Genomic DNA, 10,328 nt, shown 5'->3' on the forward strand with positions numbered 1-10,328 from the left:
CTCAATGTTGAGCCCTTGGGGCTATAGACTGCCCAGGCGGAAGATGAGATGTGTTCCTCCAATTTGCAGTCTGATTCGCTGTGGCAATGGAGGAAGCCAAGGATGGTCATGTTGGAAAGGGAGTGGGAAGGGGAAGTAAAATGGGTGGTGACTGGGAGGTCAGCACTCGGAAATATATGGAGCAGACAGATCATGAAGTAAGTGAACATACAACACTGATTTAATGCCACTGTTACCATTCGAGAGTTTCTATCTCACACAGCTGGCTATGATATTAAACAGCATGAAAAACCACTCACCCTCCCCCACTCACCCTCCCCCACTCACCCGCACTATTTACAGGGATCATTCACTTTTACAGGTTTATTTCCTTTGGCTCTTCCTACAATTCTGTTGGTTTTTGATGTCTTTTTAGCTTCAATTTTCAAAGACAGAATTGCCTGGCAGTTGTTGAAGTACATTTTACTGATCTCAAGGCAACTGCACAAACTATTTGATGCCACAAAGAGATGCATTAATGGAGCTTCCTCTTGCAATCGAGCCTGGCTGGGAGAATGAGCTGAGACCATCCAGTGCATCCCTTGAAAAGAGGGAGGAGGAGTAGTGGGGTGGGGTGTGAATGGAAGGTGACCCAGAAGGAGACCCTATGCAGCTGGGGAGCATTTCTATTTGTGACATCTGCACTTCATGTCGGAGGTTGTTACTGAAACCTGTCACAACTCCTTCCTCTCAGTAGAGCAGGACGGCATTGTCAGTGACAGGGTAGGTGATCATGGTGATGAATGTGAATGGATCTCGCTCCTCCAAGCTTGCTGCCTGACATAGGGTATCAACACCTCACAGCATTCAGTGTACTGTTGCCCTCATGGAGATCACCAGGGCTCTCAGTTCAAACAGACATAATTTCGTTTCATTTCCTCCTGCAGAAACAAGCAGGCAGTGCAAGCCTGAGGATTTGCTCAGAGTGCGGGTTTTTTCAATGGCGCAGTGAGACATTCACTGCCAAGATATTGTCTCATGTCAACTCTGCCTTTCAATGGAACTAAAAGGGCTTCCAGTCTTTCTGAAAGCAGTGATGGAATGACGCGTAGCATCAGTATCCACGGATGCCCAATATGTTGTGGTTCTGTTCGCCGAGCTGGAAATTTTTGTTGCAAACGTTTCGTCCCCTGTCTAGGTGACATCCTCAGTGCTTGGGAGCCTCCTGTGAAGCACTTCTGTGGTGTTTCCTCCGGCATTTATAGTGGCCTGTCCCTGCCGCTTCTGGTTGTCAGTTTAAGCTGTCCGCTGTGGTGGCCGGTATATTGGGTCCAGGGCGATGTGTTTGTTTGGCTAGTTGATGTTCGTGGATGCGGATCGTTAGCTGTCTTCCTGTAGTCCTTGCATGGGATTTTGTACACTACATTAGTTTTGCTCATGCTGGGTATTGGGTCCTTTGTTCTGGTGAGTTGTTGTCTGAGGGTGGCTGTCGGTTTGTGTGCTGTTATAAGTCCTAGTGGTCGCAGTAGTCTGGCTGTCAGTTCTGAAATGCTCCTGATGTATGGAGCTCCTGATGTACTGCGACCACTAGGACTTATAACAGCACACAAACCAACACCCACCCTCAGACAACAACTCACCAGAACAAAGGACCCGATACCACAAACTCCATCAACAAACACATCGACCTGGACCCAATATACCGGCCACTACAGCGGACAGCTGGAACTGACAACCGGATGCGGCAGATTCAAACCACTACAAATGCCGGAGGAAAGATCACAGAAGCGTTTCACAGGAGGCTCCCTAGCACTGAGGATGTCACCTAGACAGGGGATGAAACGTTTGCAACAAAAATTTCCAGCTCGGCGAACAGAACCACAACAACGAGCACCCGAGCTACAAATCTTCACCCAAACTTTGAATGCCCAATATCCTGGCACCAGTCATAGTGCCTTCATTTAATAGCAGCCAGTATTTCAACTTCCACAGCAAATAAAATGTTGAATGGCTGACCAGGGCTATCTACTGATGATGTGGCTTATGACTCCCATGTGCAAACAATGGAAGCCAGAAATCTGATAAAGAAGACTACTGGCAAAAAAAAATGACAGTTTTAACAACAGCTTTAAATAGGAAACCTTTAGCCACAGGTGTACTCTTCACTAGCAACTAAGGCTGTCTGTGTTATTGTGGCACCAATTATTCAAAGAGAGCTACAGGGTAATCATGCAATAGTGAAATTGTATAACTATTGTCTGGTCTATCCCCTGTGACATCAGTCTGATTATCTGCATAAGAATAAAGTATTGGCATGGGGTGCCTTTCAAAATCTCTGAATCTATAGCGACATTGCTGGCTCTCCAATCATTGCAGAGAAACATTATAGAGTAAATAATGAGGCACTGTGACCAGATGATCAAAATAACTTTTACTGTAATAATAAATTTGACAATAATAACAGATGTTATACAACAGATCTCCTTAACCTTTGGAGGTTTCATTTTTCTTCAAAAGATATGTTACTATACCTACATCAGCTCACAGAAAAATTGGTGTCTGGACAATTAATGGATTTCAAGATGTTAAATCAGTGTTTGTGTGTGTGTATAATTATTAAATTCCCAGGAACATTCACATGGAATGATGTGAGAAGGAATCCCTTTGAGACAGTTGGAAGTTGCAATTATTTTTACAGTGGCTGTACAGTGGTAATGCCCTGCAGCAATACGGATTTCAGTCTAAAGTGAGCATGCTGCAGGGTATAAATACATTGCACATTAAAAGCAGTACAGATCTACCCTTGGGGCTCACGCATGGAATATAGAATTGGCTACAGCTTCTTAAATTTTTGAGCTAAATATTATGAGGCTATAATTGACTGCAAAGTGAAATATTGATAGAATCAGAGATGGTGAACATTTAATTGAGGAATAGTTGAGGCCTTTTCTTAACTTAAATGTTTTTACACCCACGTTATTGCATTTGTACAATTCCATGATCTTTCACCTCTAAGAAGTATCATGAAATATTATGCACAACAGACCTTAGATTTCACACTTAACCATACCCCAAAAACCTCCCCAGCTCTGCACTGACTATTGCACTCAATGCGTTTTGGAATGTCAATGTCAAATTTCAGAAATAAAATGATAATATCGAAATGAGATGGACTTTTTTAACCAAAGAATTTTCACCAAAGCTCTTTCACAAAAAAAAATGCAGATATGTTTTTCACAGAGCTTGAGAGCTAATGTATCTTGCTTGAGTTGTGCTCTGGACATTAAATGAACTCAGCTTGGAACATGCGACTCAAGCTTCTCAAATTTTGACTGCTCTGTCTTAGCTCTTTTTTTATGAAATGTAAAATAATTAAATCCCTCAATACGGAAAAAATGATAGAACGTGTTTTTTTTTAAAGAAAACATACACCTTTTCCTGAAACATTCTGTCCTACACTCATCAAGACAATTTGTTAAAAAAAGGGAACAATATTTTCATACTGTATGAGCAGAGCATGTTGATTGTTGGCAAGTGAATTCTGATTGAGAGAGTTGTTGCCATGGGCAGGGCATCAGTTGATTTATGTGTGTCAATTGAATGCCAATCTCTATTTATATTTAACCCAAGGAGGTTGACTCTGATTGGTCAAGGCATTGTCCTGAGGAATAAACCAGGTAATGGCTGACAACTATTTTGTCCATTTGAAATAGTGCAGTGTGTGCCTTACATAGATTATTGAAATCTTACAATTTGGCTGGCATTAATCTCTGTTAAGGTTCAACCTTCTTAGTGTTCAGCTGAGCATCATTTCACAAAGCAGTGACCCCATGAATACTGCAATCCACAACTCTAACTAACACCAAGCTGTAAAAGGAGATTTTAACACACTGACCAAAAAGTTGGTCAAAGGGACAGGTTTTTAGGCCAGGACAGAGAAGAATGTTTACCTAGATAATTCCACAGCTTAGAATCTTCAATATATGGTCACCAAAGGTGAAGTGATTAAAATCCGAGGTGCAGAATTGGAGGCGCACAGATTTATTTATTTATTTATTTATTTCTTTCTTTCTTTCTTTCTTTCTTTCTTTCTTTCTTTCTTTCTTTCTCTCCAATGTATAGTGCCTATTATATTAATATTTGCAACTTCCATAACACATTAGTAAGCTACACTGTGACCCTGAATGATTATCTTAAATTGATTGTCAATATAATTTTTTTATATACTCAAGATTATTTAGCCAATGCTGTGTACACATTTAACATTGGACATTGTATTTAGAGTTTTGCAAGCATGGTCTGGATGGTCACAGTCAATACTTTCCTGTTGTGAGTAGCCAAAGGGACATGCTATTTGTGAGTCTTTGGGCTTTATGTCTTATATTCCTGGCAGCACATTCGCAATGAAATTCATATACCACATTATTCATTTGTGTAGTCGGCAGAACATCATTTTGGCTTGACAGTAACACGTTATTGGTGGTGAACACACTCTCATGTGTATTGCACGATAGCAGCATGAAACAATTAGCTGAAACTACTTCACAAGTTGCTCAAGTTGATCACAGAAATCTAAGCTAGACTGGGCACTTTTCTGATGGCCTTAGTTCCATTCAAAGGTTTTCATGACACACACTGAGAAATAATCTGATTAGGTTAGCCATTATCTTACAGGTTCTGACTGCATCCTATTTTAACATGGTGAGCAAATGGCTCAGACTTTATTTATGAGGTTGCCAATAAGGCCTATCTTATAGAACGTGGGACTGTAAGATTCCCAATGTCTTTACTGCTTGAGACAGTAAGCCTATGGAAGACAACAGTAAAGAACACCTGTTCCTCAGACAGCATTGGAACCCTGGTTATTGAATATTTTCAAGGCTGCTTTAGATAGATGTTTGATTTGCAAGAGAGTCAAGGACTAATGGAGACAAACAGGAAAGTGCAGTTAAGAACACGATCAGGACTTGTATGATCTTATTGAATGATGGAACAGCCTTGAGGGGCTGAATGGTCTCTTCCTGCTCCTATTCCTTATTAACTGTTGGAATGCTACCCTCTGCTGGATAGTACTTTATTTTCATAAAGAAGGACATACAAGTACCAACTACTCCAAGCTCCTGGAACCGCTGGCATATTCCTGTGGCAATGGAGAAATGGGTTGTACTTGCTTGCCTCCTAACCTAACCACTTCCCCTCTTTCCCCTAAGGGTACTGTTAAGTAAAATGAATGGAAGCAGCATTTCAGATTGCTCCAGTGGCCCGTTGCCACAGGTAGAGCTGCTTCACTCCAAGTCAATCTCAACACCAGCCTCAATAGGTCCTGACTGAATGAGCCTAGCACAAACTCCTCCCACAGGCGGCCTGTTATCCCCTTCTGAACCTCCACAATCCTCTGAGTTATCTGTGCTCCTCCAATTCTGCACCTCGGATTTTAATCACTTCACCTTTGGTGACCATATATTGAAGGTTCTAAGCTGTGGAATTTTCTAGGTAAACAATCTCCTCTGTCCTGGCCTAAAAACTGTCCTTTGACCAACTTTTTGGTCAGTATGTTAAAATCTCCTTTTACATCTTGGTGTTAGTTAGAGTTGTGGATTACAGTATTCATGGGGTCACTTTAAGAAGCCACTGCTTTGTGAAATGATGCTTAGCTGACCACCTTAGAATGTTGAACCTTAACAGAGATTAATGCCAGCCATGTAGCCAGCCAAATTGTAAGATTTCAATAATCTATGTAATGCATTATAAAATATGTAGAGCATCTGAAACTAAAATCAATGACTGAATCCAGCAACATAGTTTGGTATGGGGAAGAGAAGAGGGGAGGATGAATTAGCAACGAGCTATTGGGACTGGAACAATCAATAATTTATAACAGCTGAACAATAATGCACTTTAAAACAAACCTTTCACATAACACTCTGCACTACATCTTGAAAAGATTTATTTTAGGTGTTAATCAGTCTATGTCACAGGTCATCACTAAATATTATTCGCAGAGTAACACAAACTTCACAATTGTTTACTTTATAAAGATTCCTTCCCTAAACAAGTCTTCATCACTTTAAGATATCCCTTAAGAATCTGCTGGAGTTCCTCTATTATTTTGCCCATTATTTTGACTAGTCCAAGATAAGGAGACAGAAAAAGGACAAGACAAAAAAAATTGATAAACTTATGGCTCCAGTTACGTCAATCCCTCACATACAAGCTAGGTTAACAGTTTTTTTTAACGGGTTGTTTAACAGTTTAAGGGCTTAATGGTTCTGCCCAGTTGCTAAATCTATTTGGATGTCATCTTGTTAGTGGCTATGGATTGTGAGTGCTTAATTATGTTTTTTTTTAACATTGGCATTTTCCATCTCAATTGACTTAAGCCATTCAAAGGGATGAAAGATATACTAATTGGAAATTCTGCATTTACGTCGAGAGAAAGTGGCCCTGATTTTGCTGGAGTGAATATCTCACCACATGCCCTGATAGTTGGATTTGTTTGCGTTTTGTCAGGTTTTAAACATTTTTACCCACCATGTGACTGGAAATGCAAGCTGATAACAGCTGTGCAAGGGCAACATGGCCTTGACAACAATGGGATAAAGCGTACCAATCCTTAACGAGTGACAGTAAAAGATTGAGAAATAAACAGAGGAAGGACAGAGAAGGAGGATGAATTTTTACATCAGATCAGGCGCAAAAGACACAGGAAAATCAGGGATGAAGGGCTTTTGCCTGAAATGTCGATTTTCCTGCTCCTCGGATGCTGCCTGACCTGCTGAGCTTTTCCAGCACCACTCTAATCTTGACAGGGAAAGTGAGACTGATGAAAGAAAATATGCAGAATGAAAAGACCAAAGAAGATTCACAATTTGACATTTTTAAAATTTGTAGGACATCTCACAGTTTGAAGGAATCAGATGCTGCAATTACAATTACTTTACTTTCTGTGTCAGAAGAAGTTGTTTGCCCATTTTTGATAATTAACACAGAATGAAAAAGATATCTATGCTTTCAGTTATTAGACTTGACATTCTGCAGAGGGTTTAAGGGGCAATTGATATGCAAATCTAGCAACTTTATGAAAGCTATGGGGAAGTTTGAGGGTGATAGGACCTTTTCACAAAGTTAATGGTAGAGTGGTATGTGTCCATTAACATAATGTAGTGATTCCCAATTCACGGAATTTCTGTCCGCAGGATACCATTTCACATTACTAACACTGTTCAATACTTACATGATTTCTTCTTCAGCAAAATCTAGATCATTGATATTCAGCAACAGGAAAATAGCCCATTTAGACAAATGAACAAGATCCTTTCTAAATCAATAAACTCGAATAACCATAGCACCTTAACCATTCTCTCCCTCACCCTATCCCTCAACCCCATTAAACTCCAGAAATATATCTAATTTTTTTTTAAATTACCAGTTATAACCAGTTAACCAAATGCACACTGCCATTGAGAGCCATGCCAGTTGGCCATGTAATTGAAAAATTATGCCAATGTCTTCCGATTAAAAAGGAACATTATGGGTAATAATTCATCAATTTCCTGGTGTGTGCAATTGGTCGGTAAGGTACTCAGTGCCTAGAATGTGCCCATTGTACCTGTTCCTAAATGTAATTTTAAAATATCTACTCCAACCACCTTCTCTCAGCCACAGATCCTGTCTAACCTTGCAACACTCTTGCTTCTCAGCCTCCATTACCCTGTGAGCTATATGCTTGGACCATTTCATTAGGTCACTTCAGAGTCACCTCCTTGCTAAAGATAAGAAGCCTAACCACCTCAAGCTCACTACATAACTGAACTATTTAACATTTAGGAACTCATTTTGTGACTTGCCTCTCCACCCTTTGCCCCCATTATTCCTGAAGACATTTGGTCTGCATTTGGGCTCTGGCACAATGCTACTTTGGAAGCACATGTTGGGGGTCTGAGGATCTAATCTACCCACTTGTGGTGCACTATTGATGCCAGTTATGTCTCTATAGTAACACACCCAACAGGAGAAACCAATATCCAGCTTCCATCTTATTGACAACAATACTTAAATAAGACTTGGGGAGCAGTGGTTGGACTGGGTTGAGGGCAGTAGGATCCACTTATACCTCTTAACTTCATAGCAAGATCTAAAACAGTGTTGCACCCACTTTTTATTGGTGATTGCGTGAAATACAATACAATTCTCCATGCGACAGGCATGATGCGCATCCTACTCCACAACACATATCTTAAATCCCCAGTCAATCAAATGGAGGGTTGTCTGTTAAAGACTGTTACCAGGGACACCTGTAAAAAATTCCATAGTTGGAGCAATGCTTGTGTGTATCAAGAACACGTTTGCTAAGTTGGTATGCTTTTGAGTCTACTTTGCATTTGGCATACAATCACAATGCAGACCAATGTTTAACCCATCAACTCATATTATGCCATTGATTCACAGGAAGAAACTGTCACCTTTGCTCCACTGACCACACCCAGCCGTCGCTCTTTAATGTAAGCCTTATGGTGCAAATGGTCAGGCTAAATGAACACTGATGCTCTGCATCTGAAACTGATTCTATCCTATCCTTCTACCTTCTGGCAAGAGGACTGACTTCTCTTCCCAAAGCCAAGAATGCTATAGCTGAGTTCAGTCAACATAACACAACCAAGGGATTAAACTGATACTTTCCCATCCAGTGTGGCTCAGTTCCACATTGAGTGCATTTATCAGATGAGAAATCAGAGAAGCTAAGAGCCTCAACTATTAAGTGAATGTTTTTTTTAAGCTGAAAGTAATTGAAGGAAAATGAATTTCCAAAGGCTATTAACCACATTTAGGGGAGCATCAGGTTCACTGCTATCATAAAACAATTAATGGAAAGTAGTATTTATGTTTACAGCAAGTGACCATCAAAAATAATGGCACTACGTATGTGCAGTAACTTAATACGATTTAAAATACTGAAATACAGAAGACATTGGAAAATATTGCAATCACTTCAAGAGGCTGACAAAAGGCTGTTTACAAATGTGCCACTTCAACAACTGTTTTTCCGAGAGATATGTTTCCTACTTACCTCACAAATGTCAAATGTTACTAGTACTGGGTCATAATGTAATCACATTAAGACAGTCGCCAATTGCAAATAGATATATGGAATATTTGGGAGATTGCCTGGATGGAGTTGGTTACAATCTGGGGTTGCACAATAATGTCTTATCGTCTCTCAAACTTTCTAGGTTAGATTATTTACATCTTATTTCACAGATCCAAATTAGACTGGGTCATAGGTCTTTGCTTCTAATGCAGCCTGTTGGATGATTTATTTCCACCGTGGTTCTAGGTGCTCAGAGATGGCTGACAAGCTCAGTGCATGATTTCACATAGAGCTGTTGATGATTGGAGAATTGGGTAGCTGGGTTGTTTGAAGGTATGTGGTTAGCACTGCTGCCTCACAGCACCAGGGACCTGGGTTTGATTCCCGCCTTGGGCGACTGTCTGTGTGGATTTTGCACATTCTCCCCGTGTCTGCGTGGGTTTCCTCCAGTGCTCTGGCTTCCTCCCACAATTCAAAGATGTGGAGGTTAGGTGAATTGCCCATAATGTTAGGTGCATTAGTCAGGGGTAAATATAGGGGAATGGGTCTGGGTCTGGGTGGGTTACTCTTCGGAGGGTCGGTGTGGACTTGTTGGGCTGAAGGGCCTGTTTCCACACTGTAGGGAATCTAATCTAATCTAATCTTTGGCGCGTTGATGTTGTCTCCACATATTCCTGATGACGTCTCGCAATGTGATTGGTACCTTCTTGATTTTGACTGGTCACAAGTCACTGACTCCCATGAATCATTAGGAATGGTTGGCCTCTTCAAGAATGCTATGAGGACATCCCTAAAGCACTGGCACTCTTTTTCTGGGAATCTCCTTCAAAACCGAGTTCTGAGCAGAATAGTTGCCATGGGAGTCCAATATCAGGCATCTGAATGGCATGCCCTGCCCAGTGGAGCTGGGTTAGATTGATTAGTGCCTTGATGCTGGACATGTCATTTTGGGAAATATGTTGTTATAGAGTGATAGAGTCATAGAGATGTACAGCATGGAAACAAACCCTTTGGTTCAACCCGTCCATGCCGACCAGATATCCCACCCAATCTAGTCCCACCTGCCAGCACCCAGCCCATATCCCTCCAAACCCTTCCTATTCGTATACCCATCCAAATGGCTCTTAAATGTTGCAATTTTACCAGCCTCCACCACTTCCTCTGGCAGTTCATTCCACACACGTACCACCCTCTGCATGAAAAGGTTGTCCCTTAGGTCTCTTTTATATCTTTCCCCTCTCACCCTAAACCTATGCCCTCT

Source organism: Chiloscyllium plagiosum, chromosome 11, assembly GCF_004010195.1.
Source record: "Chiloscyllium plagiosum isolate BGI_BamShark_2017 chromosome 11, ASM401019v2, whole genome shotgun sequence".
Classification (NCBI taxonomy): Eukaryota; Metazoa; Chordata; class Chondrichthyes; order Orectolobiformes; family Hemiscylliidae; genus Chiloscyllium; species Chiloscyllium plagiosum.